Below are 27,327 nucleotides of genomic sequence, written 5' to 3'. Positions count from 1 at the left end.
GTGTAAACAAAGGTAGTTCCAAAACTAACATACCAAGCAAATTAGAGCATACTAATGTGTAAAATTATTTGGGCACATTAATGTCTGTGACTTAACTACAGTAGATGCATTTTATTGGCAGTTGAAGTTGAAGTTATCAGCGAACCCGAATATATAGTTGTGGTGTTCCTTCTGCATTCTCTCTTCTCTGTGTACTCTCTGTGACCGAGGGTTGAGCTCAACTTCTCCTCAGGCTCAGAGTGGACAGAAAGATAGAAAGAATGAGCCATTGCAATGTTAGACTTCACTAATGAAAATTTACTTCTGGACTTTGCCATGCTTGGCTTGTTACTGTACATGCCTATAGTGAACAAGAATAACAGCTCTGCCCACAGTCTCTCGTTCACAGTTGTGTTAATAGTTAATTGGCTAATCGTATCTTCTATGAACCTTTTAAAGCAAAAGCTGACTGTAAGTAGGCTGTATAGTACTCATTTATCCCAATGCTACAAATCTTAAAGCTGAGAAAGTTCTGCTGGAGTTTCTGTCTGGCAGCGGCCCACACTCCCTCCCTAAAACACCCCTCCCTCTTCCAGGAGTAGACTAACATCTCAGCAGTGAATCACATGAGACAGAGAAGGGGTCAGAGCAACAGTGAATGATAATGAGACTGATTTCTAGAATTCTTTTTTTCACCCAGTGATAAGCTCAGGACTATAATTTTTACAGTAGATTTTATGGTTAATCTAAAGCAAGTCTGAAGTTGACACTTTACTGTTAAAGCAAATAATAAAGTTTCCCTGAATTATCAGTTTATTAGAGACACCCTCAGCTAAGACAAAGTCAGTCTAATCCGACAGCCCTATAATAAATCCTCTCTGTATGAAGTTTGTTTTGAACCTGATTTAACTGTATAATCATTGTGGACAGTGCCGTTGTTTAACTGTACTGTGTTATTCAGAATGGTAATTCAATACTTAGCTTAGCATCAATTATATAGATGTGGTAAAATAAAAATGTTTAGGTTTCTATGGCAGAGCTGTAATTAACTTAATAAAACACATACAGTCAAATGACATATTTGAACTTTTTGACATACTGTAAAAGTTGAATTTCTATAATGAAACAGTCTACAAATGTTCAGTATCTTAATAGTTCTTTCAAGTGTAATTCTAAAAGCTCCACTCAGATAACCCTCAGCATCTGAACAACCACACTTTTAAGTTATTTGACATCATTGCTCTCAACAGCTCCTAGTGTCATTGTGTTCCGGGACTTGTTTAGGGTATTTTAGCTTATTTTTGCTGCTCATTAGATGCAAAGTAAAACTGCACCCTTGCAAGTTTATGTTCCCTTGTTTACAAGACAATTAATGCTTTTAGTGATATGTTTGTAATTTAAAGAGAGTACAACACAATGATAGCCATAAAGAAAGACAGATACACAAACACAAATTTTTCTGAAACATATATCCATTTGTTGCTAACCTATCTATATATTTGCAAAATTATCAAATACTGCATTTCTCTGGGCTTTTTTCTTGCCCACTTTAAAGGACTCAGTCATATTGTAGATGATTTTAGACAGTCAATAATAACACTATGCCATCATCTTTATTGGTGATGCGTTGCATGGTTGTATGTGTTCTTAGTGGCTACAGAGGGGGGAAATACTTAATTAACATTACTGGCATACAGACAATGCCAAACGAGTCTGGTGCCATCTAAAATGCTTTTTCTGCCATTAAGTTTATTATTTCAACTTTATGTGGTTCAGAGTGAAAAGCATGACAAGAATGGATACATTTTTTAAAAACGTTTTCCCATGTATACCTTTGCTTTAGCATTATTTTGTTAGTCACCAGGCAATAAAAATCTAGAGGCTTTAAAGGTTTCTATTTGTGAGTTTGTGAGTAATTATAAGATTTCTTCACTGCATGGTGATAATAAAAAAAAGAAAATACAGATTAACTATACAGTAACAGCTCAGTTATATACCTCATACTGTGCCTTCCATGATGATGAGTACTTATAAAGAGGTTCAAAGCTCTTGAGTGAGATGGCTCTTTTCACATCCAGTCAAGTACATTTGACAGACATCATCACATGCAGTATATAGTTTGCATTAGCAGGCTAACTGCTTGAAACCACCAGGTTCACGAAGAATCTCTCGTGGCATTCATAAGAGTATTTTATCTTATTTTTAGGAGTTCATCTGAATCACACTAGACATTTCTTATTACGAGTTTACTAAGATATGCACAGAAAGGAAAAGCCAAAATGAGAGGTTATGGAGGGAAAAAAACAAACTGTCTGAGTCGGTCAAACTAAGCTGTTGTTAGATACATAAGCCAAATGTCTGCACTTACCTATTGTGGCTAAAAACAACATTAACTACAGCGCTATAGTGTAAATACAATATTTCCATTTTATTTCTGCAGTACTGTGGTAAAAACATCAATCCCTTCAAGGTCAAAAACTCTTTTCAAGTAAGAGTTGATAAATACAAGCCCTCACATTGCAGCAGCAGCAGCTGCAGCAAAACTGCATCCTTTCAGTTACAGTAACATACATGTATAATGTAGCTGTATTCTTTTCACTCGGTTCAGTTTTGGTCAGTCAGCTTAACAGATGTAAAGTGCTACTTTGCATAGACCATGTTCTTTTTTTGTGACTAAATACTCAGCCACAGTTTTCTCATTTTCCTTTAATTACCACTGACAAGAAAATGCTGAACATCATGTGCATGATGAGTATTCAAAGTGCCCCCGAAGACTTGTTTGCTTGTGTCACGTTTTTCTAGCCTCAGTAGTAACGACCAAACAGCAAGCAATATTATTAGACCACAGTATGACACAATGAATCCACACTTGTGCTCCAGGTAATCTGATTTCATTTGATGGTACAAAAAACCTGTTTCTCAATTTCAATAAACCATCAACTGCCAGGGAGTAAAAGTGACACTAGCAGTAGCTGGGGGCTACGGTACACAGGCAGACAGCATTAGAGTTAATTCAGTGCCTATAAAACATTTTCAAACCCCATGGTTTTCCCCCTTGTATTTGTTTATTTATTTAAAACATTTAATCATCATCAATTTGTTTTGGCTGCTTTGACAAGACTTTACAAAAACAAACCTTTTATGTCAAAATGAAAAGATCCTACAAAGTAATCCAAATTATTAAAAATATAAAACAGAAAATAATTCACTTCACAAGTGTCCTTTAGAGTTTAGAGAGCAATTTTTTTTATACTTTATTAATCCTCGTGAGGAAAGTGTTGTTGGACAGCTGCACATACATGATGGTTGTAGTACATGAGGATTTATTGTGTTGTCGAAGGACATTTAAATATGTGGCTGGGAGGAATTGGAAATGGAATCACTAATCCTGGGTTTCATGGATGACTAGTCTACGAACTGAATCACAGTCACCCTTCTAAATTGTTCGTGGAAGTCCCACAGTTAGTTAAATAGATATGGGATTGTAGTATCCTCTGAATGAGCTTCTGTAGCTGAGATGGGAGATACTGTGCATAGAACAACTGCTGCCTGGGTTCTTACCAATCTGAGCTTTGTGAGAGAAAAGAAAAGTTCCTCTCAGGTAGAGTTTGTCAGATAAAAAGTGGGAGACCCAGAAGTAAAAGACTTCTTCGGTCTGATGAGACAAGAATTGAGCTTTATGGACTGTATCTCTAACTGCTGAAGAGCCTGGGCAGTAGTCTTTTTTTCTCTGGTGTTGAAGCTGCTAATATCACTTTACTCATTACTCAGTAAATCATTACTGAATAACTTGCCAGTGCAGGCTGCAGCTGGTGTACCTCTGATTAGCTCTGTGGCAGCTGTGCACATGAATTCTGGGAGGTGCAGTTACACCACTCCAACTAATAGAATTTGTCGATTTGTTATCAATGTAAATGTCAAAGTACTTGAAATCATGGACTAAACCTCTAAAAGGTTTGTGGTATTTTTAAAAAAGCAGTATGAAATGATCCAAAAGCAGAATTCATACTTGCTTATACATACATGCTTAAAAGGACAAACATCCTAAACTGAATCTGCCAAGAAATATCATAGAGCATGTAACAGAGGACTTCTTAAAGGGTCTAAAGTTATCTTTAGAGCAACAGGTCATTACACATTTAATAGACTCATTTTAAAGCATGCCACAAGTGTCATTTGGCAGTGATGTTCATTAACCATAGCTTGGATTAACAATTTACAGACACCTTTAGTTATAAAGGAGAGAAGAGACAGTGACACAGCATTTGGGAAACATACCTATACTTAAAGCTGCACGGAAACTTATAATAATGAAAATAATTTTTGTGGGTCTGCAGTTCCTCGAGGGAAGAGGAAACAGAGTGAGACAGGCGTATTGCAGGTTTTAAAGAATACCAACCCTAGAGCTGCATTGTTCTATCTGGTTCATGCAAGTGAGTTTAAAGCAACAGAAGAAAACCATTTTAATTAACTTGCCATGGTCAGTGTGAAGCACAGAGCTTTCAGGCCTGTATTCTCTTGCCTGTTTTTTAAAGCCGTGATAGTGATGAACAGTGAATAATATTATTAGAACATGCAGCAAGTCTCACTGAATAGCCACGGTCCCTCAAGGTATTGTGACTTCACTGGAATAAAAAGCTGTGTCTCCCTACCACACAAACTGACCCACACCTACAGCCTTGTACACTCACCATAAGAGCCTTGACTGCTTCTGTCTGTCTAATATGTTTCATTAAGACCTCTGTTTTCCACTGTGTTTGTTTTTAATGCTCTGGGGTTTGAAAGATGAAAAGCATGAGAAGAGATGACACCAGATTTTAAGTGTTGAGTGTCGCCTTAGCTAAACACCGTGTGTTTATACTGAATAGAGCCATGTTCGCAGTAATTGTCTGTGACGTCTCTGTGTTGGTCTTCACTCTCTCGCCTTAGCTGCTGTTGTTTTCATGTTCTGATCAAAGGATTTCCATTTGCAGACTTTCTTCTCTGTTTCTCTTTCATTCTTTTCACTTTTCTTTTTTATGCTCCTTAGCACAAGCATGCAATCACATATAATAAGAAACAAACGTGGTGTTTTTCTGTTGTCTCTTTTTCTGCTTTTTCTTTTTTCTCATTTTCAATTCCCTCGAGTCAAACTCATCATTTATTCTTTTGATTTCACCTTACTTACCTCTCTCCTCTCTCTTGCTCCTCCATTCCTCATATTAAGTGGCTTTTGGTATGCTACAAAAGCTGTGATGTGTGTGTAATTTAAACTCAGACTGACACATCAGATGCTGAAGCACACTTTGTATCTAAATCTACATCATCATATCTGTCACCTACAGTATTTATCTCTTTCTTTTGGTTTCACTTTCTGTTTACTTTTCTATAATTGCCTCAATCTGGAAATGAGGTTATAAGAGAAAGTCTTTGAACAATATAAAAATCTCTACTTTATGAGAGCAGTCACCATCAAATTCACTCACTCTTCCTGTTGCCTTCTTTGTAAAACAAATACTTTCTATTGTTGTAAGGACGCTCATTGACAAATGCATTTCTGGCTCCTTACATTAACCCAACTCCTTCCCTAACCTTAAGCCCTGAAACCACATGTTAACACGTAAGCTAAAAAAAACCCTAAATATTGCACCCACAACCATAGTAACACGTGCGTAGACACACACACACACACACACACACACAGACACACATAAATGCAAAATGTATACCATTCTATGAGGTAGAACTAGTCCAACTTTTTTGTGTTTTTCTGTGGGTGTGCATGTACTGTATGTACATGTAAGTGTGTGTAGTTGTGTGTGTGCGAGTGCACGCGCGCGTGCGTGTGTGTGTAAAGGTCATGCCTCTCATCTCTAAGTGAGCCTCAGTGAGAAGGACTGAGTGGCAGCACTCATCAATATTAACTAATGCCCTTCCTTTCATCCACATCATAAATCCATGGAAACACACACAGGCACGCACACACAGCAGTTTGTGGACAGATTCCTGCTGTGCGTGTTTATACACGTGCAAGTTGTTTTGCGTTGGTAAAAACATGTTTGCTAATCAAGAACATTGAGATTCTCCCAAACCTCAAAGCCAATGTCAAGCTAGAACCAATTCATCTCTAATGGGCCATTGGTATTCAGCAAGGGTAATAGATTTCTAGGTAACCAGCAGGTAATTCATCACACTTACAAATAGGAAGAGACAGAGTAGGAAGCAAAAAGGCTATTAAACTGATCAGAGCAGAAGCAGCGCTCGTGTGAAGAAAGAGAAAGGCAATAGAAGAAAATAATTCATTATGCAGTCTGTGGCGATTATCATGGGAGCTGATACACACAAAGAAGACGGGAGGGCAGGCATGCGGCAACACATGAGCTTAGACACACCTGCACATACGTGCACGTACTTAGCAAGTCATCTAACCTTTATGTTCGGCAAAGGGATGGCTGCTGTGCATGTTTGGATTTGTTCTAGTTTGTGTATTTACTGGTCTTGGAGGTCAATTTCTTTCTGACAGCCCTGGTACTTATCTCTTTAAGCTCACTGGTTTACCTGTGTGTGTCTCTGTGTGTGTGAGAATGCGCATGTGTGCGTGTCTGTGTTTCAAAGTCACATCATGGTTTTCCCACTCACATTCTGGCTTTCCCCTGGCTGAGATAGTAGAGTGCATCAAATAACACACATACACACTCACACACAATCGATCTGGCCCTTCAGGCAGTCACAGTGATGGATGGACACTCCCTTCTTTCTATTTTTACCTGTGCCTATGGACACATGACACGAAATCGCTGCATCTTAACTACAATCCAAAACCAATTGGTATGTATGTGTGTGCTTGGAGGATATTTTTGATGTTCTGCATTCTTATGACTGCTTTTTTTCCCACCCCGGTAAGCACTCAGCATCTTTCTTGTTCACCCAAGACTGACTCTCCTACTTCTGAGGCAGCAGAGTGGCAGAGCTCTGCCTGGTACCACTCCCTGCCTCAGAAGGATGCTCCTGAGAAGTTTATCCATCTCTAGCCATGCAGAAACTTGTCAAACCAAAACATAAAAAACACAGGAAACTGCAATGGAAGGTCAAGCATTATTTCAGAACAAGATGCCCCCCCCTCCTCCCCCAGTATCCAATCTTTTCACTCTGTGCACTGTAATCCTAGAAACTGTGCACTTTTTTATTGCTGACCTGTCTATGAAAGATTTGAGATGTTTGAGCCAAAAGGACAAACTGTGGATGGTGATCATATTTCCTTTTTAGAACCTCACTGTCCAATATTATTAGAAATATTTCTTCACAGGTTGTGACATTGGCAATGTTAGAGCTCAGGGATACTAGGCTCTTCATTATTTTGATGACAATCCATCCTAGTGTATTTCCTTTCATTGTACACAAATCAAAACAGTAGTTTTTAACACTTTAAATTTATTTGTCGTTATTGTATGTGCTCTAGCACATACAATATCAAATAGTGGAATCACCACTACTGTCTTTTTTTAAAACACACATGTGCCAAACATTTTCAGCCTGTGTGATACTCACTGTTGCACATTCTCAGTCTTTGTCTTCATGATGACTCCATTGAAGCATTGAGTTAGGAAATGTTAACTAGCTGAGCATGTTACCTCTTGGCAGTGCAGGAAGAGTTCAAAACAAGGTCAAAGCAGGTCCCATCTGGGGCCCTTTTAGTTGGAGGAGTCACCAGAGGGTGCTTACTAAATGGGATCAGCAACTGCCTGTAGGGTCCCCACTGCTGTTTTTTTATACCCCTTTAATTTTCTGAAGTTAGAGGGCACAGCTCACTGCCCGTTCCACATAGCTGTTTCTGCACTCTTTCTGTCAGTATCTAGAATATCGTAAATATATTTGTATTTTGAGTGTTATTTTTCATTCACTGTATTATTTTTGTACATCTATCGTAATCTGTGTCTATCCATTCGTCTGCACTACATACTGCCTTTGGAGTAGCTAAATACTGTTCATCAGCAGCTATTATTGTCTGTCTCGGAGCAGATGGAGGAAACCACTCCACTCTGAAGTCCTTAATTGCAATTGCTGTTGAAGTACAGTTAGTAATTACACATATACAAGTCCCATAGGTAAATGTCAATCAACGTGTGGGAGAGTTTTTGGTGTGTCAGGATAGGATTTTGCTCTATTTCACTTTGCTGTTTGTTTTGGTTTCTTTTTTCTTTCTTGTCTCACCAGAAGCACAATCAGCACATCACAACTTAAAGGGCAACTTCACCAAATTTCAACTTGCTTTCTATGGCTTTAGTTTAGAAATGTAGAAATGTACATTAATAGTTTTAAATGTCATGCTTGACTTCCTTATATTAAAACATTTCTCTGCTTCTAGCAGAAAAACTAATCCAGATGACATCACCCGGAGTTTTTCATCTTTGGGAGTTCAGATGATGTCATCTTGGGGAGCTCTGGAAAAGCAGGTTGACCGTGATTACAAGGTCCATAGTGTGAGAAACAAGATAACATAATCTGAACTGAAGGTTCCTCCAAGTGATGTCATCTGTAGGTATTTTATGTAGTTAAATTAACAAAAACCCTCACAGATAAACATGTGCATGTTGATTACTAGACATCACGGTAGCGTAACAGACTGTGAATTATTGGCACATGTACTTAATTTTTCCCCTCAAATCATGCATTTACACAGCTTAAGACATGCGCGTGCACACACACACACACACACACACATCCTACTCTTTTCTCTCCTGCTCCTACAGCACAGGCTTTAGTTGGCGCACACAGACACACACACATGGTCACTTGCTCGAGGGGATGTTAGGATGATAGTACAGATGGCATACTAGAGTAATATTCTCCATATGGGAAGGTAATATCGTCAGAGCAGTCGTCTGGGGAGAAGGCAGGAGGGAGATTAGATCTGCAGAGGGAGAGACACGGAGGGTGAGTTTCTGTTGTTTATGGCCAAAGGATCAAGCAGGACTGAATATGATAGTAAGAAAATTGCTGTGTCTAGTGTAGTAAGTAGATAGTATTAAAAGTAGCTTATAACAGAAAGACTGACTTTATCCACTCAGCCTATGGTTTATTTAAAACTCAACAGTAATCTTTCTCCTAAAGTTAGTGTTGTCAGTGGGATATCACAAGAAAAAGATAACTGTGGAGACAGCTAGAGACAGCATGAGTGTTATATTGAATTCACACAAGTGACTTACTTTACATTTATTCAACAGATGCTTTTCTCCAAACCACATTACAATGAATACATTCATACTCCAAAGGAAGAAAAAATACAGGGAGCTGCAGTTTGATTAAAGCTTCCACTACCCAGTAGGCCAGCAGCAGCATCTTGACCTCCATAGGGTAAGGTAAACTTGAACAAGGCTGATGACTTTAGTTAATCTGGAGATTGATTATGGTGGCAACAGTTACCCACAGACAGTAACACATGTAAGAACACTGGTGCAATTGTGAGCGTTTGATGCGGTTTATAGAATCACCACCATGGATACTGCTAGTGACTCGCTTTACTGGAGTTCAGCACTTCAGCACTAACATCAGTAATGCTATGCACTAAGTTTGCCCAAGTGCTTATTTTACATGTCTTATTTGTGATAGGTGACCGTGATATATGCAGAATATTAATCTTTCATAGCATGTACCAAAAGAGATGTTGCTCTACATGTTATAACATCTTGTTTTTTTTTAGGAACAACATGGAGGGTATGAATTGTATGTTATTTTTATAGAACAAATCTATTTTTCATGAGAAGACTTCGGCTCCCTGAACATGATGTTTGCATGCTGTGGATGCTGCATACAATCTTGCCACCTGGGAAAAAAATGAAAGCTGATGGAAAGAGATACTGAAAACGCTTATATAACTACACTAAATACACATTAAGCTTTAGAAATCATCTTCATCTTTCATTATTAGCCAGTTGTAACAAGAAATAATGATAAATAAGTATTTTTGTTGAGGCAGATTAAAGGCAACAAACTACAGTGTTTCTTTAATATGTTTGTGTGTTTATGCACTTGTGTTCCTCCAACCATCCATCTCAGCAGTTGTTCATATCCTGCATGTCTTTGCACAATTATATTTCATTTTGTGTGTGCAATTAGCTGCACTGTTTGTTTATGGTTATCTTGATGCAAACAGCTTAGCCCCAAGAAAGAAAGAGACTCTCAAACGAAGCTCCTGAGAGCTTGATGTGCAGATAAGCCTTTGAAGGTGTAAATGATGATGGTGTTTGTGATGTGTGTAGTGTAAAAGTCCAGTGCTGTAAATACATGAGTTTAAATGAAATTAAATTAGTAGTATTATCACTTAATGAATGTTATTGCTCAACATAGAATTACTGTGTATCTGGTAAAAAACAAGAAATAATTAATTTAATCCTGGTATTTAGATCCAAAGGATGTATTCTATGTCAAAATATGCAAAAATAAAATTATTAATGCTGTGTTGTACCTAGATAATAGTTTATTTCTAACTATAGCTTTATTAAAAGTCCTTGTTCCACAGACTTGTTCAATACCAAGAAGCTTTCTGCTGATATACATTATTCTTCCACTAAGCCCACTTTATTGGATTGGCCTAACATCCTAAGTAAAATTACTTGTAAACTGATTGTGCTTACTGATGTTGCAGGACCAACTCGTAATTAGTCATGTTTTGTCTTGTCTTGTATGTGTTTCACATGGATGAGGCTTTACTGCTGAATAACTGCAATATAAATTGCTGGAAAGAGAAAAATGCTTAAAATTTTTTTAAGCATTTTCTCAGTCAAGGAATAATGTTTTTCAGAGAGGTTTCTGGGATTTTCTGGTGCTGTGTGTCTGATAAACATTTTAGATTTTCATTGAATAAACCCTCAGTATTCCATCATATACCCTGAAAAAAAAAATAAAAAACAGGGTGAATGAATATTAGAGTGTATATTCATCAATGGAGTCCAATGTCTTTTTCTTATCCATTTTGAGTATAATTGACAGCTGACTTTACTAGAAATTACACAATGTGCATTATATGATGTAAAAAAATCAACTTCAGTTTGTAATTGCATGGTTTGGATTAGAGAAGTATGAAGGTTTTGAACAATAAAGTGGAGATCAAGCAACACCCTAATTTTCACATATGTACCCACACTACCGGCTCCATCTTTTTTCTGAAAATATTTCCATCACAGAAATAAATATAAATCTTATATAAAATCTTTTCAAAAAGGGATCTCAACAATGGTTGTTACTGAGTCACACATAAAGAGCCCCCCTCTGCTTTCTCCTAACACAGTAAACCCAGTCATCCTACGGTCACAGTTCTGTCTTGTGTAGCTACCATGACCCCAAATGGGCTTATTTTGATATTTAAACATGTTCCGTGTTTGGAATTGCTGTACTATTTTACAAGAGTTGGGTTTCTTTTTGCTTGCTGCTTGAAGTGCTTGACCAATAAATTGAAACTCTTTTTGCTATTTCATTATAATTCTCTGGATGAGAGTCTGTGGTGAAAGGCTAAAATGTAAAATGAGATATTTTGTAAGGCAAAGAGTGCTGAATACCATAAATCCAATCTTTAGGGATGTACACATTTGGAGCCAATTCCTTATCCCTTAACTGAGAAGTGGCAACATAAAACTGAACTCCTTAACCAAGGAAAACCTACAAAATAGATTAGGTTCACAGTTATGCTTAAAAGTTAACTGCTTATAAGGGAAACCTAAAAATTTTACTAGTCAGATATCTGAAAACACTTCTGCAACAAACTGTATGGATTATATATATGGAATCTGTCCTTCCATATATAGTTTTACCTGGCTTAGACACAGTAGCTCTTTTAACTGGTTAAGTCTGAGGAGCCCTTGTGTGTTTAATCCAAACTTTAGCTGCAGAGGTCGACTTTTTGACTTTTTGCTTTGGGACATAGACTGCTCACTGTGCTGCTATACCCTGCAGTGTTTCTGTGTGCGGAGACTCCCAGGGGGACTGAAAGTGTAGTTATACTCAGGACAGAGCTGTGGATGCTCACAGTAACAAGGAGAGTGAAAGGTCCCATTCTCTTACAAACCTCTCTCTTCATCTCTTTTTTATTCATTTTCTTTTTTCAAATTCTCATGTGCTTTACTAAGCCTTTTGAGCTAAATGCCCTTGAAAATCCAGCGGATAACTTTAACAACAGATGCATCTGGCAGCTTTGCTTAAGACAGTTTAAAACATCGCTGATTACATCATGGAAAGTATTAATCAGTCAATCTGTTTTGTGCAGGTGCATTCTAGAATCAAGGTAATCACAATGTTGGGTAAACAGTCTAAGTCTAAATAATAAAACTACCTCTTCTCACTCAATTTTCCATTTTAGGTAAATTACTTTTTAAAACACTGATCCAAATTGTTTTTTCCTATGTGTTAAAGAATAAAGAATATATCACCCAGCCCCACTACAGTAGTATAGTAAAATCCCATTCAAATATAAATATCTACTAATCCCAAGTACAAGTGGATACATTCCTACTTGCTTATCCCCCATGAAACTACAATTTGTAATTTAAAAGGCTATGAATTATTTCATTTTAGCATTTTGGTGTCGATACCAAAACTGGAACAGATTTTCCTTAATCCCCCTTGACATGTACCTTTGTTTATTGTTTGTTGCATCTTGACATATGGCAGATGCAAAATTACAGTGTGTGTATGTAAAACATACAATATATGAGCCAGAATATCCTCATTTATAGCATTTGAGTCATGTTGGTGTTCTTCCTGGGTGGCTGATTAAGGTAATATAGGGTACTGATGTCTAGACAAAATGTCAGTATGTTGATAGAAACAGACAACATAACTGCAAAAACTTAACAGCAGATGAAATACTAGTACTGAGGAAATAATCTCGTTCTTCTTTGGTCCAAAGGTCTACAAATGTCAGAAGGTATGGACTGGAGATCAACCTGACACCGCCTTTAGCTTTTCAATATTATGTGCTGCTTGTGAAAACTTGCCACATATATAAGTCACCAAATTAATCAACATTGTTGCATTTTCACCTTTTAACTAGTGTCAGTCATTGTACTAATTACGTTTTTTTTTTTTTTTTTGCTTTCTTTTTATATCAACTTCCTTATTTAGTGGTTAGCAACTACATTAGCATTACAAATAACTTGTCATTACCAGACATGCTTGTGCACAAGTTTTTTTTTAATGATTAATGTGTTGGTTTGGGATTCCCCAACCTTCTGTATTAGACAATCTGTGTTTACCCAGGCTGGGAGCTGAGCAGACACCCAGAGTTTGGCCACAATCTGGTGGATGATTTTGAGACAAAGATTGAAAATATGACAACATGTATTACGAAAGTTGTAGACCAAACACAGAGTATTTGGAAGCTTCACAGGTGCACTAGGATTTAGTTACATGATGGAACAGTTACAGTAGTCTGGCAACAAGTTTAATTGTACTATAGTAATAGTCTTTCAACCAGAGTTCATACATTTCCCTTTATCATAATGTGGACATTGTTTATACATGATAATAATTTATTTTTAAAAATGTAAAAATATGCTGGATTGAAAAAAATATGAGATGGAGACATTGTGTAATGTACAAAAAAAGGGTAACACTAAAGCCTGTTTCACATTCGAACTCCGGACAATGAATTTAGCCTCAGGCATTTTCCGGATTGGCACTTCAGACAAGTAACACACAGCAGGAGATCGCTCGAGTAAGAACCGTCCTCACATGTGAAAATTGGCTTTATTTCTGTGCAACAATTCTGGACAGAGCAGCATGCTACATGCACAAGCTCACGCACATTGTACGGACATTGAACTAGAGGGATATAAAGATATAGTCAGGATAATGTCGGCAGTGTCTCAGTCGGACCTTTGCGTTCACACATAGATCCCCTCCTTACAAAGTCAGGATCATGTCAGAAATCCAGTGCATGTTTGAAAGAAGCTTAAGACTTCAGTTAACAGGTTCAGTAATTCTTCTGTGCTGTTGTTGGCTGCCATCTCTTCCGTAATTGTTTTTGAGTATGTTACAACTGAAACCGAGCCCCTATTACTGAATCAAGGTTCACTAAGATTTACCAAACATGTATGTTTTTGGACTGTAGGATGAAAAGGAAAAATACAAGTGAGCGAGAACAAGGGAGAACATGCAAACTCCACACAAACTCCACACAGGCACAAACCCACAACCTTCTAGCTGTGAGGCAGCAGCGCTAACCACTCTACCACCGTGGTGCCCAAAGTTGATACCCTTTGGTTTAAAAAAAAGGTTGACATCAACCAACAACTAAATTGTGATTAGTCAATATTTTAAGGGAAGTCAGTCACATAGAAATTGGCCTTTTTGTGTTGATGTCAATGTTAGCAACTTTACCAAGTTCAGTTTCTTTTAAAAAAAATTAACTTAATTAAATCACCACAACAGCAGAAACTTCAATTAAATTCCCAGACTAGCTATAGAGAAGAAAAATGAGGAATTTGGACTCCCCATGAGGAAAATCTATCATTGTATGGAGTCACTAGCTGGTAGGAATACTTAAGCCATTAATTTGCTAGCTGTGTCTTTATGCTGTAATTTCCTGCATAAATGCTTTAAGATTTTATGTCTGTGATTTCTTAAAATGATGTGTGTTTATGTAAGCACATACAGTGGCCTGACATGCAGACCCCTTTACCTTTGCCCTATTTATTGTGTTGTAGTACATTTGTTGCTCAATTCATTAATCTGTACTGACAAAGGGAAAGAAACCTTTCTTTTCAGAAATATGTATTTTACAGTATTCATATCCTTAATCTTGTACCTTGTAGAAGCCCCTTTACTTATAGCATTGAGTTTTCTTGAAGTCTCTACAAGCATTTCACATCTGTATTTGGCACTTTATCCCATGAGGTCAAAGGAACTGCCTGTGGACATCAGAGACAAGGTTATTGTAAGGCACTGATCCAGGGAAGGCTACAAAAACATCTGCTGCACTGTAGCTCCCCAATAGCACAGTGGCCTCCATAATTCTCAACTGGAGGAAGTTTGGACTCTTCCGAGAGCTGGTCACCTCGCCAAGCTGAGCAATCCAGGGAGTAGGTGACCAAGAGCCCAATGGTCACTTTGGCTGAGCTCCAGAGATCCTGTGTGGAGATGGAACAAAGGTCCAGAAGGACAACCACTACAGCTCTCCACTGATCTGCACTTCATGGCAGAGTGATTAGATAGAAGCCTGTCCTCAGTGCAAAACACAAAATAGAAAAAAGTGAAGGATCTCTATGATACAATCTTAGGTAGAACATTGATACCTGGTGTTCTGAAAGCTCTTCTGGTTTCATTATATAGAACACAGATAAAGACTTTGTCTCACTTGGCTTAACTTCCTTAAAACATTTTGTGCATGCGATACTATTTTATTGTGAGTGTATCAAACTGCGAGTCTTGTATTGTTTATTGAACTGATTTGCAATCCGGCTCCAAGACCCCTGATTTATCATAATAATGTGTAAAAAATTTTTTTATTGGAATACAATTTATAGAGAGTGCATGTTTTCCTCATACGTAGATGTGTAGACATGTGCATTTTGATTATGTTGGAAATAGTGCTGTATGGGAGGTAATACTTATGTCATGCAAATTATTGTATTTAGATGTGAAATAATTACTTTTATACTTGCTTTTTGTTTTTATACTGTACATGTTTTATACAGGATAACTGTATTATGTTTTACTGATCCAAAGTCATTGAAAGTGATAAAAAAATGAAAGACATGCTTTCATTTCATCTAAGAGCTGATCAGACAGTTCAAATACAGCAGTGAAATTATGCTCCAGAGATGAAGTATTTGTGGGGGCAGGAGGCATATCGCTGAATTGGAATAAATAAAAACTAATATGATTCTATACTCCTAATTAGATCGCTGTCTTTGCTCATTCTAAGAGAGAGATAAGGATCTTAGGGCTTGTGTCCACCAAGCACCTTTTTTTTTAGCTAGCAGCAACTCTCAGCAGATGCTCGAAGAAAGCACTAGTCATGGTTCTTACTGTTGCTATGAGACGATTTAAGATTACTGGAAGCACAAACCTCTTTGAGTAAAATAGTTTTTTAACTTTAATAACACTGGCACATTAAGTAAAAATATGCTAAGCTCTTAGCACTTCTGTGAGCGAGCATCTTGTTCATTGCAAAGAGCGAGGTAAACAGGCCAGTGAAGAACGTGACTGTATGTGGACTTCAAACATCTTTACAATGATATTGTTTTAGTTGTCAGATTAATATATAGGATTTCTGACTTGTTAATTGAATAATGTCACAGGAAACCTCTATCAAATCAAAAAATCCAAACAGAATAGGTTAGTCAGGTGGGAAAAAAACTAATCAAATACTGTATCAAAAGTGTCTGAAGTAAAGTCTTAAAGCATAATCATTCCAATTAAGTGCCCTGAGTTACATGCCATTATTTGAAGTTTTAACGCCCTAGTCTTTACTCCAATGCAATTAGTGTGGAGCCATAGTTAGTACTTATTTTTCAGATTAAGATTTCAAATGTATTGATGATTATGTAAAAAGGTTGTATTAGGCTTCACAGTAACAACATTAAAAACTGTGCACAATTTATTGCATAAACAATAATAAACACTGAAAAGGCCCCACATGAATAAAGGTTAACTTTGACATGCATTTAGTGACCAGTAACTACTGTAATGAGTGTAGGCAGTGAAGGTTTAATAGAAAACAGTGCACCTGCACTATGAGTGGATTTTTGTGTTCTGCATCGTGCCTGTTTTTTAGGCTCTCCTTAGCATTTCATTAACTTTCAATGTGGGTAACCTAGAAGTAGTAGTAGTAGTCTCAGGCTCAGATTGTCACTTTACAACACATTATACGTGAAACGGTAAAAAGGCCACTCTTTTATAGCTCTTTTCCACTGTAGTGAACAAAGCAATTTACAATTCCTTTCGTTCAACCGCCAATGACAGGGGAGCTGCTGTGTAATGCAGGGCCATCAGAAGCACTTTAGGTTTCAGTTTCTTGCTTAAGGTCATTTTGACATGTTGACACAGGTAGCCAGAGTTCAAACCACAAATGAAACAATGAGTAAACAACTGTCTCAACCCTCTGAGCTGCAGCCACCCAGCATGTAAGATAAGATAAGTCAGTTTAAATTGAATTGACGAAATCCGATCAAAACATGTCAAACTGAAGGGAACTGAATGGGAGAGTGAAGCAAATGGGAGATGAGCAGCCAGAGGATAGAGAGAGACATAGAAGGAGGCAGAGGAGACAAGTGGAAGAGTAAGATGGATGGAAGGAAAAAAGAATGAGGAATAGCGAGGTGAGGAGTGAGACAGCAGGAGAAATGGGTGGTGGGATGTCATTTCCTCTGGTAAATTACTGCTTTGTTTATCTTGGGAGCACACTCAATCACTGTGGACCTACTCATTTGGAAGGGCAGACACACACTAGGACAAGGACATATTTTTATTACTTTTTATGACATTCCATCAAGTCATATTCCTCTATTCTTTGTGGTTATAAGGATGGGAAAAGATATACATACACACATGCACACATGTACTGTGAATACACACCGTTCTGCCCAGTTTCGGGTTGTTTGCTTGAATTTCTGTCTCATGTCGCTGGTCCACTCACATTTCTACTCAGTTCACTCTCAATATGTCCTTTTCCCTCTGTCTTGCTCCCTCTGACCATCGTATATCCATAAATGTTATTGTCAAAGAAGAGACAAGGTCATCAACAAAAATGAAAGCAATAAAGGCAGAGAGAGATTTTAAATTTTTTACAGCAACAGTAGACAAAGAAAAGGTTACAAAAATTGATCTCTGTTCGTATCATTGTGTGTTATATGTACCACTCACTGGTCTGTGATTTGTTCTATGGCGCTGCAAGAAAACTGTTTCTGCTAGATGGACCACTTTGTGAGCTTGATATGTATTTCCCAGCCAATACTGGAAAACCAGACTTGTAACCTTCATTTTCTCTACATTATTCTTCAGCTTGCTGTATGATTATTCATGTGAAAGCACACCAGATGCAGGATTACCTTTGGCATTGGACACTAGTCCAAATCCTAACTGCTGCATTCACAATTGAATTTAGTAGAAAATTTGCCCAATTTGCAGCTAAGAAGGAACATGGATGACAACAAAATTTGAAACTTTGCAACAGTAGTGCTATAATTGTTTCCTACTTTTACTAGTAAACTTGAATGGTAATTTTATATATATGTGCTTGAGGTGAAGAATATGTTTGTTTTTGTTAATTCCATGAATTGTTCTATGATCTCAGATTTATATTATCAGCCTACCTGCTATATGCACTCGTCTGCAATAATTATGCCCAGTTAGCCCTCTGTGCAACTGCAGTACAATAATTAAGTTCATGCTCTTCTAAGGAGCTGTCGCACAGAGGTGCCAGCTTAAAAAAAACCCATAGGTAAAACCTTGAGGACTTTTATCGACCTGTGGGTATTAGGCCCCAAGTGTAGAACCGACAAGGTGAGACAATGTTTTAAGCCTGGCTACAAAACTGCAAGGAAATGCTACAGAAAAGGGTTATTTTGTGCAGGTTTCTCTGTGTGATTGCCCCCTTAGAGGGAGTTGAAAGTACAGTACTTACATACAGCATGTGTCTAAAACAGTGAGTTAGTTTCTCCTCCCTTCCTCACTTTCTTCTTGTCTCCTCCTTCTCCCCTGTCTGCTGTGATGAATGGTTTTGATATCAGCAGTGTGTGTGTGTGTGTGTGGGTGTGTGTGTGTGTGTGTGTGTGTGTGTGTGTGTGTGTGTGTGTGTGGGTGAGACGAATGGATGTGTTCATACTGGACAGGCCCGTAGGGCTTTAGCTACTGTTCATAGTGCTTAAAGATGACTGGAGTAAAAAGGCTCTCTGTCACATCTCTCCTACCTCACGCACACACACACACACTCACATGCACACAAACACACACACACATACTGTACACACTCACACATCCACAAACAGATTAGCCCTGTTTAAAGAACTGTGTCCTAGGGGTACACAGCACAGCACTATGACAGGTGACATGTAGTTTCTTTCCTCTTTCTCTCTTATCATTTCCCTGCCTCTTTCATGCTTTCTCTGTGTTTAACTCTGTGACTGCAGACATCATTTGTGAGGCAAAGTTTCTGCAACACATTGTCAATATTGTACAGTGTATGCACCTCCTTTTAAAAGGTTCAATATTACAAGGTTCACAAAATATGAACACACGTTTAACCTTCCTCTTGTGTTAGCTTTCTGTTACCATCCCTTGTGTTAACGGGTCAGTTTTGACCCGTGTCCTAAATCAGCTGTAAAATACACAAAAAAAAAATTATTTCTCATGTAATTTGTTTCTCATTTGCTGGTTACCTTGTTAGGCTTCTTTTTCAATGAAAATATTAGTTTTAATGTTTTAGGTGTGGGCCTTTTGGGGCTTTTTTTTGTCAGCATACCCCTCAATCTTAGTATAAGAACATTGTAAAATGAACCTCAATAGAAAAATATAAATAAATACAAGATTGTTTTGTTACCTTACCATTATTAAGGGTTGTTAGAACACATCACTTTAATAATTTTGTTCAGTTTTTTTTTTTTTTTATATTTTTAACAATAGTAACATCTATGGTGTTACGGGTCAGTTTTGACCCATATACATTTACTTCAAGGAAAAGCCAAAAAATAAAATTATTTCACTAAAATTTCACTAAAAGTTTCCTCCTGAGAAGCTCTTATCCAAGGTCATAGCTGGTACAAAGAATTATCACAAGTGATATTGTGACTCTGCAGTCCAGTAGTCATATCGAGGACCACACGTTTTCCTTGATTTTTCTCTGGGATGCCACCAGCAACTTTGCCTGTGTAAATCTGTAAATTCCAGGCATAGCTTGTTTTTGAATCTCAGGCTGCCCAGATTTTTATACCATAAGTGACATTGTTGCGCGAAAAATATTTCTGTCTGTTGATGCGTCCCAGAGACTATCAGTGGCCTCATTGCAGGATCTGTACCCTCCACCAAGAAGAAGAACACCAAGGTAAGCATCTAGGTGTTCCTCATCAATGTCTTTCCACTTGTCACCGTGGACTTTTTTTTCCTTCAAGGTTTGTCAAAGCAAGAATTACTCTTTTTAGTGACAATGGCATAAAAAGCTCAAAACATGTCTTGATGTCACTGACTCTCGTCACAGCAAACCTTGTGAATCCAGGGGTCATTTTGATGACATTTGCAGCAGCTGCCCTGCCATGTGCATCATGAGGTACTGACCTCCAAAAGATCTTACCATCTTTGGACTTTCAGCAAATTCTTCAATGGTGGCCTCCTTATCAGACTCATCAGATGTGTCTGTCTCTTCTGGATGAAACTTTACATTGTCTTCCTCCTCAGAAACCTGCTTATGCATGTCGCTTTGTTCCTCTGTGTTTACTTCCTCATTTTTACCAAAAATACTATCCAGAACTTCGCTTATTTAAAATCTTTCTCATTTTTGAAGCTGTAAATTGGAGATGTGAACTCTGCAAGTCACCAATTCAATACTGAGTTCACACGTCTGGACGCGTCCATGTTTGTTTGTTTGTTCTGTATTTGTGCAGCTATACAGGAAAACAAGAGTCACCTAAAGCTCACATGATTGGGAGAGGAGCTGGCTGTCAGTGTTTAGGCTGACAGTGCACTTATTGTTTCAGTTTTTGCTCTAAATATTGCTTTATAACCTTATTTTTAGAAGTGGGTCGAAACCGACCCTAACATCACAAATGTCATAATTTCATTAAGAGCATTTCATAATTTAGTTAGAAGTTTTAAATGTTTTTTATTTTGTTGAAATAGAGGTTACTGACAAAGTCAAAAAGCCTTGATGTAACAAACAAATGTATATGTTTTTTTTATGCATTTAAAACTGAAAATGGGTCGGTGCCGACCCTAACACAAGAGGAAGGTTAAGGGACATTTTCATGATCATGAGTATTTTGATTATTCATTTTCTGAATGTGATGAACCAAAAAGAATATTTCCTTAACAACGCTGATAAATGATCTTCATCAGGGACTCTCTTTCTAAACCATTCTTTTTAACAGATTGTTTTGCTATATTGTTTCATGACTTAAAATGGTGTGCACTTTGAGTTCTGTATTATATCCTTATCCAACCAATCTCAACAGGTGTAATACTGTAGTTAGAGCCACTTTACTTGCCCCTGGAGTCATGTAGGAGCGCAACTAGTTGTGGCAGGCTGCAACTCCTGAAAATATCATACTAACAGCTTTGTCTGTATAACTTTTGTGTCACTTTGATTGAAAAGCAACAAAGGGTCCAACTCTGTTACTGTATGTGTGATTATCTGAGTCAAATGAGCTTAATATTTTAATGTGCTGAGCTACAGATATGAACTTAAGACACTAATTTGATAATAATTTCTCCATGACTTCACAGAAAAGAAAACAGAAGTGCTGATTGTTCATATCCATGGTTCATTGGAGTGAGATTTACCAGTTACAACCAAAATACAGTAAATGTTCAATTGCTTTTGCATGGAATTACTTGGTTTTTTGTCACTCTCAGTTTTCACTGTTAAATAATACAGAGGAATTTTACAAACCAAATATTTAGTAATTTTTGAAGACCATGTTTTGTCTAATATGCTGGGAATCACATCTCATAACAACAGGTAAACATGTTTTTTTGTTTGATAATAAGACATTTCTGCCTGGATTGTGTTACTGAAATCTTTCTTTGAATGAGGAAAGTGTCATGTTTTTTCTATTCATAAAACTTAATGTGTGGTCCAGACAAACGTTGTGACCAGGGTTTCTGTCCTCCCACATGTGTTGATGTTTCGTCAACTAAAGGTTAGCACACACTTACAGATGATTAAGTTGTGTGATTTATGCTAATTATGCTAATTACTGGCAGTCAGCAGAGACAATTGTTGAGTGTGTGTTGTGTAAAGTTTATAGTCTTCAGTCCTAAGACACAGTCTCTGCCAGTGCTTTTGTAACAAAGATTTTTTAAAACATGCTTAATATTTATGACACTGTTGACTGAGTAAGATGAAGTTGCAGAGAAGTGGAACATTTTAATCAAAGATACAGAAGTGACAGGAGAGTGGCAGTTTTATTTATGAGCCTTTGCTCCTGCTGTTTCTCACCACTGACCACAAAAGCAGTCACGGGTGCATAAAAAACATAGTCCTGTTGGTCTTTCAGCCAGCTCTATGCACGGTGTGTTTAAAAATAAATGTGTGTATGTTCTGCATTGATTTGACAAACTGGCTCGAAAACATGCACACAAACAAAAAGCTAATAGTGCAGACTGGGTTCATTTCCAGCCTCTTACACATCATTTTCTGCCCTGCACGGTAGCTTTCTGGATACCATTCTGCATACACAGTATCGCCTTCAGCATTGCATTCAGTTACTGCTTTCGTCCCTTATTTCTACTTCTTGTCTGCAGTACTTAGCAAAAGCATACTCTTTCTTGTTACTGTGACAGTCTCTTGTTGGTTCTGGATCTACTTTCTTCCTGCATTACCCCTTCTGTGTTTATGTGTGTGGGTGGGTGTATGTGTGTCTTCTTTTCTCCCATCAGTGAGAGTAACTGAAGCCCCCTTTTCCTCTCTGCTTGAGGCAGTTTTGTGAAGAGGCAAGACAGACAGGCGGAGGAGGCAAACAGAGGGTTTGAATGGCCTCATTCACAAGCTCACTGAACTAGACACACAGATACAGCACAGCACACAATACACTATCACTCTCAATAATCACTGGCCTGTTTATGAAGCTATTGCAGCTCAGTTATCTTGTAAACTATGTTCATGTGGAGAGGATCAGATATAAAATCCATAAGGTGGCTGAACTCCCTTGCCAGACCATTGATTACTATGCTTTATCTTTTATCTTGGAGGACTGGTGTGTTAGTGACAGAGCACTACATGTTTGCATATTTTATATTATAACATTCTGATAAAAATCAATTAGAACATATCAGTCTGAATCTAAAAATAACAAACATTTGCATATGTCTATGAGAAGATAATTACTTAATATATCCTAAAATTGTATATGTTTTCTGTGGCTGAAAACCTTTGTGCCTTCTCATTATTAATATTACATAAGTTTTTGCTTATCTAGGTAAAAAAAAGTGATTGCTTGTGTTTGTCTAGTTAAAGCCTCTGCTTGTATAGCACTTTTATCCAGCACTTTACAATGTTGCTTCTCATTCACCCATTCACCCACACAAAGTCTCAGCACTCACCCAACGGATGCAACTTGGGGTTCAGGGTCTTGCCTAAGGACACTTTGACACATAACCAGGAGTCAAACCACTGCCTGGACGTTTTATCTGTACTTTTTATTAAAATCACCCAATTTGATGATTTTAAGAGTGGGATATTTGACAAAATTCCCCTTTCTACCCTACAAGGTTCCTTTTATTCTGGGAAGTTGCTCCACTGTGCCACAGTCTGTGTTATAGTGTAGATGAACAAATATGAAATCTATACAGAGGCTGTGCTCTCTGCCAGATACTATTGATCTCCAGACTTTGTCTTCTGTCTTGTCTTTAAAATGCTCCTCTTTAACAGAGCTAGGGTGCCAGTCGTGATAGTCTCGCTATTTAAAAGTTTGGCTATTCATTAATTCCACTAAAAAAGTAACATCTTCTATATTGAAAGTCATTGGTCTGTACTCGTTTTTTTTTCTTTTCATTTGCAGGCGCTATGTTCTATCTGCTTCATTTTTCAACTCCACATTTGATCATGTGTCTGTTATACAGTACAATGTCACACTGATGGGTAGGTGAAAGCAGCTATCAAGTACTAAAGGAAAACTAGATAGTATTACCCAGCAAGCACCATCTGTACCTAGTGAGAGCAATGCCATTGCAATAACTGAAGCATGGAGAGCCCTATTCTTCTTCCCTGAATGCTAAAAAATGTAATTCTATGAATTCAGAGATGTGCACAAACATTTTCAGTTTTTTCAAAAACTGTTACTGCTAAACTACCCTTTGCATGTTTCTGCTGATTGCATTACTTATACTACATTAATCTAAAAAAACTATCAGTAAATTATTCGATAATGAAAATAATCATTGCAGACAACTATTGTTGTAATATTGTTGTTTTTACTGTATAATATTACTACTGAATATATTGTTAAGATACACTAGAAAGGACCCCTTTCTTAATCAAATGGATTTTAGCTTAGCAAATTTAGCATGTATGCGTGTAGCCTATGGATAAATTGATGGATGGATAAGTTAAACACCCAGAACTATTTGCAAATTTCACACAATTGTTACTCCAGTACTTGTAAGCCTTGTAAACTATTTACACAATGACAGGTTGGATAAAAGCTTCAGTTATTATGTAAATCATCTAAAGGTGAAATGTCAGTGAAAGACATTGGGCAATAGATTTCGGTGTAAGTGTATAGCTCATAAAAGCCTATTATTGACATTTACCTTCCTTCACCTTCTGGGAATCACTGTGCTGCACTGTAGATAACCCTGGGCAATGCCAGGAAAAATGGAACCTATGACTTTTAAACTAGTTTGTATTTCTCATTTACTCAGGTTTTTCCTTTATATCAGCTTTTACCTGCAGATAATGAGAGCTCACAGTATTTTTAGGGTTTCTGTGGCTGTCTGGAGAATATCTATGCAGTTAGGGTTGTTGTTCAGGCTAGTGTTTCTGAAGCAACTGCATCATCAGGACAAAAAGTCTAAAGGTGTATATGTTAGTTACAGTATGCAGGGATTTTGTGTGTTCACAATGTGAGGACGTGTGTGTCTTTTCAGCATGTGCCTTTTACTTTTTTATGTTGTAAGTGCTACTTTATGTAATAAATAGCAGGTATATCTGCGAGCATCCATTCTTTCTGTCATGTAAAATGCAAACAGGACACTGGTCCAGAGACATTAAAGCACTTTACTGAGAAATAAAGAGGGAGGGAAGGAAAAATATGTGAGAGCACAGACACATGGAAAACATTAGAGAGATTTACAAATTTGAGAAACAAAAATAAAGTGATGTGCATGTAGGAGATGCACATGATTGAGAGCACTTTCTAAATGCAGAGACACTAATAAAATCAAAGAGAGGCAGAAAAATCTGCAGAGGAAGCTACAGGATCCAGAGGGTGGATAACTGGGTACTGTGTAGGGTAATGCAGATAAAAGAGAAAGAGATTTATTTAGAGGTCTGCACAGAAAAAGAGAGAGCACTGATAGACAGAGCAAGCATTTGAAAACCTGAAAAAGACAGAAGATGGTACACAAACACAAAAATCGACATATGGAGATAGTGAGAGAACAAGCAAGTAGGAGACAACAAGAGACAGAGGTAGAGGAAGTCCGGGGAGACCTATTGTGTCCGATACTTGTACTGTGGTGATGATGCACCATGCCGCTGGTCCCCTCCTCTCATTAAAGCTTTATGAAGCAAGCTTAGCACACATTTTATTACAATGACGCCACTGTCTGGCACATTCCTGCCTTGCGGCGTGTTGGTGGTGGTGATGAAGGCGTAGGGTGTTGCAGACAAACAAGCCCATCGAGACATACATCAGAAAGGGAAATGTAGGAGAACGAGAGAATGAAAGTTAGACAGGCAAAGCAACTATCAGAAGGCATACAGGAACAAGGGAGACATGGAGGAGAGAAATAAGGAAAATAAAGAGTAGATAATGACAAATGAGACATACATAGAGGTTTTTGCTATGTGCTCTGGGCTTGTGCGTGTCATATGGTTGCTGATCTCTGTTGTCTAAAAGTACAGTGGTTTGGGATTAAAGTTATTAGTATTTACTTCAGTTTTGATGGAGACTCAGGAGATGGGTGAAAAATAAAATTTGCAGACGGTGATCTCCGGAACTACATCTAGGCCAGTAGTTTCAGTGAAGTTAAAAAAATGATCAGTTGGCATGGGAACAGCAGTCAGTTTACATGTAAAAGGTTTCTATTTTGGTTTCTGTGTCTCTGTTTTTTTACTCAGTTCCTTTAAACAGCTGATCCCAAAAACTTAAATTAATAAGTAAAATGCAGGGAACCTGCATTAGCCATGCTCTCGAAAAAATTCAGTTGCATGATTTTGTTTTGTCCTGGTGTACGGACATAATTTCTCTCAGCCAAGAGCCATTGTCATTTTGCCATTCCTTTGATTTTAGATAAACAAGTACTCTTACCTTCTGAGCAATTATACTGTAATATAAGAAGTGCACTTTAGGATAAACACACAGTATTTATGCATTACAGGTACTGAACAGGAGTGTTCTGCTGTTACAGTAAAATATAGCACATACTGTTATCATGCATGGTTTCCTCTCTATAATCATCATTAATGTTGCTAATGTAAATGTAAAAAAAATCTCCAAAGACACTACATATGTTGACTTTGAGAACACCATGACTCAGCTCTTGCTCAATGATGCATGCTAAGTACGTAGTATGCTAGTGCTCTGAATTGGAGACATTTAGCTCCTGTCATAATCTGAGAGTAAATCCCTGTCTTATCACCTCCAGGGTGCAGGGGCCTCAGCTTTGTTTAATTGCCACAAGCCAAACCGTCAAAGCTGCATCTCCCTCAGTGTTTACCCCCACTGAGGCTTATAGCTGATAATGGAATTACTCTGAATCCCAGGAGGAGGGAGAGAGGGAAGAACGGAAAGAGGAGGAAGACATAAAGAGAGAGAGAAGAAATTTAGGAAAGTGGATGGTGGAAGCTGAAGAGAACAGGGTAGGTTCAGTGTTGTTCCTGAAAACAGAAGAGCAATGAGAAGATATGAGGTGAAGTGATGTACAAGGAAATCAAAAAAGGAGAAAGAAGGAAATGATGGTTGCCTGTTGCCAAAAGCAAAGGCCGCTCTCTATCATCTTTATGTTATTCCCAGTTTGACATATTAGAGGCTAAAAGAGTGAATTGTGACACAGGATAGACCTCAAGCTAAAAACAGTGAAAGGAGAAGAAGAAATAAGAGGATGAACAAAAATGGAGGCAGACATTAAAGACAAAGGAGCTGACACACTTTTAGTTACTACAATTGCTGATTTCTTTGAAAGTGAAAACATTTCAGCTGATTTGTCAGAATATGTAAGTGCTCTTCTTTTTTCTTTTCATTCAAAAGCATTTTCAATTGAGTGACAAACCATAGCACAAGAGACATTTTTGTGGAAGCAAAAAAGCGGAGGACGTCCGTGCTCCTCCCTCTCGTCTCTCTCACATGGTTGAAAGCTTCGGGGTGTTTGAAGACTGAGTTTCAGTGTTGTTATGGAAAATGACTTCACATTTGAAGTGAGCTCAGTCACGTTTTGTATCTGTGTATATGTATGTATATGTGTTTGTGTGTCTGTGTGTGCGTGCGTGCGTGTGTGCGTGTG

General features: G+C 37.8%; 1 protein-coding gene across 13 annotated transcripts in view; it reads left to right on the top strand.

Annotated features, from left to right (window-relative positions):
- Positions 1-27,327, top strand: part of gria4a (glutamate receptor, ionotropic, AMPA 4a) — a 96,705-nt gene that overhangs the window by 10,755 nt on the left and 58,623 nt on the right. The window lies entirely within an intron of this gene.

This window comes from Channa argus, chromosome 6 (assembly GCF_033026475.1).
Source record: "Channa argus isolate prfri chromosome 6, Channa argus male v1.0, whole genome shotgun sequence".
Classification (NCBI taxonomy): Eukaryota; Metazoa; Chordata; class Actinopteri; order Anabantiformes; family Channidae; genus Channa; species Channa argus.
The sequence above is the reverse complement of the archived record's forward strand: the minus strand, read 5'-3'. Positions and strand labels throughout refer to the sequence as shown.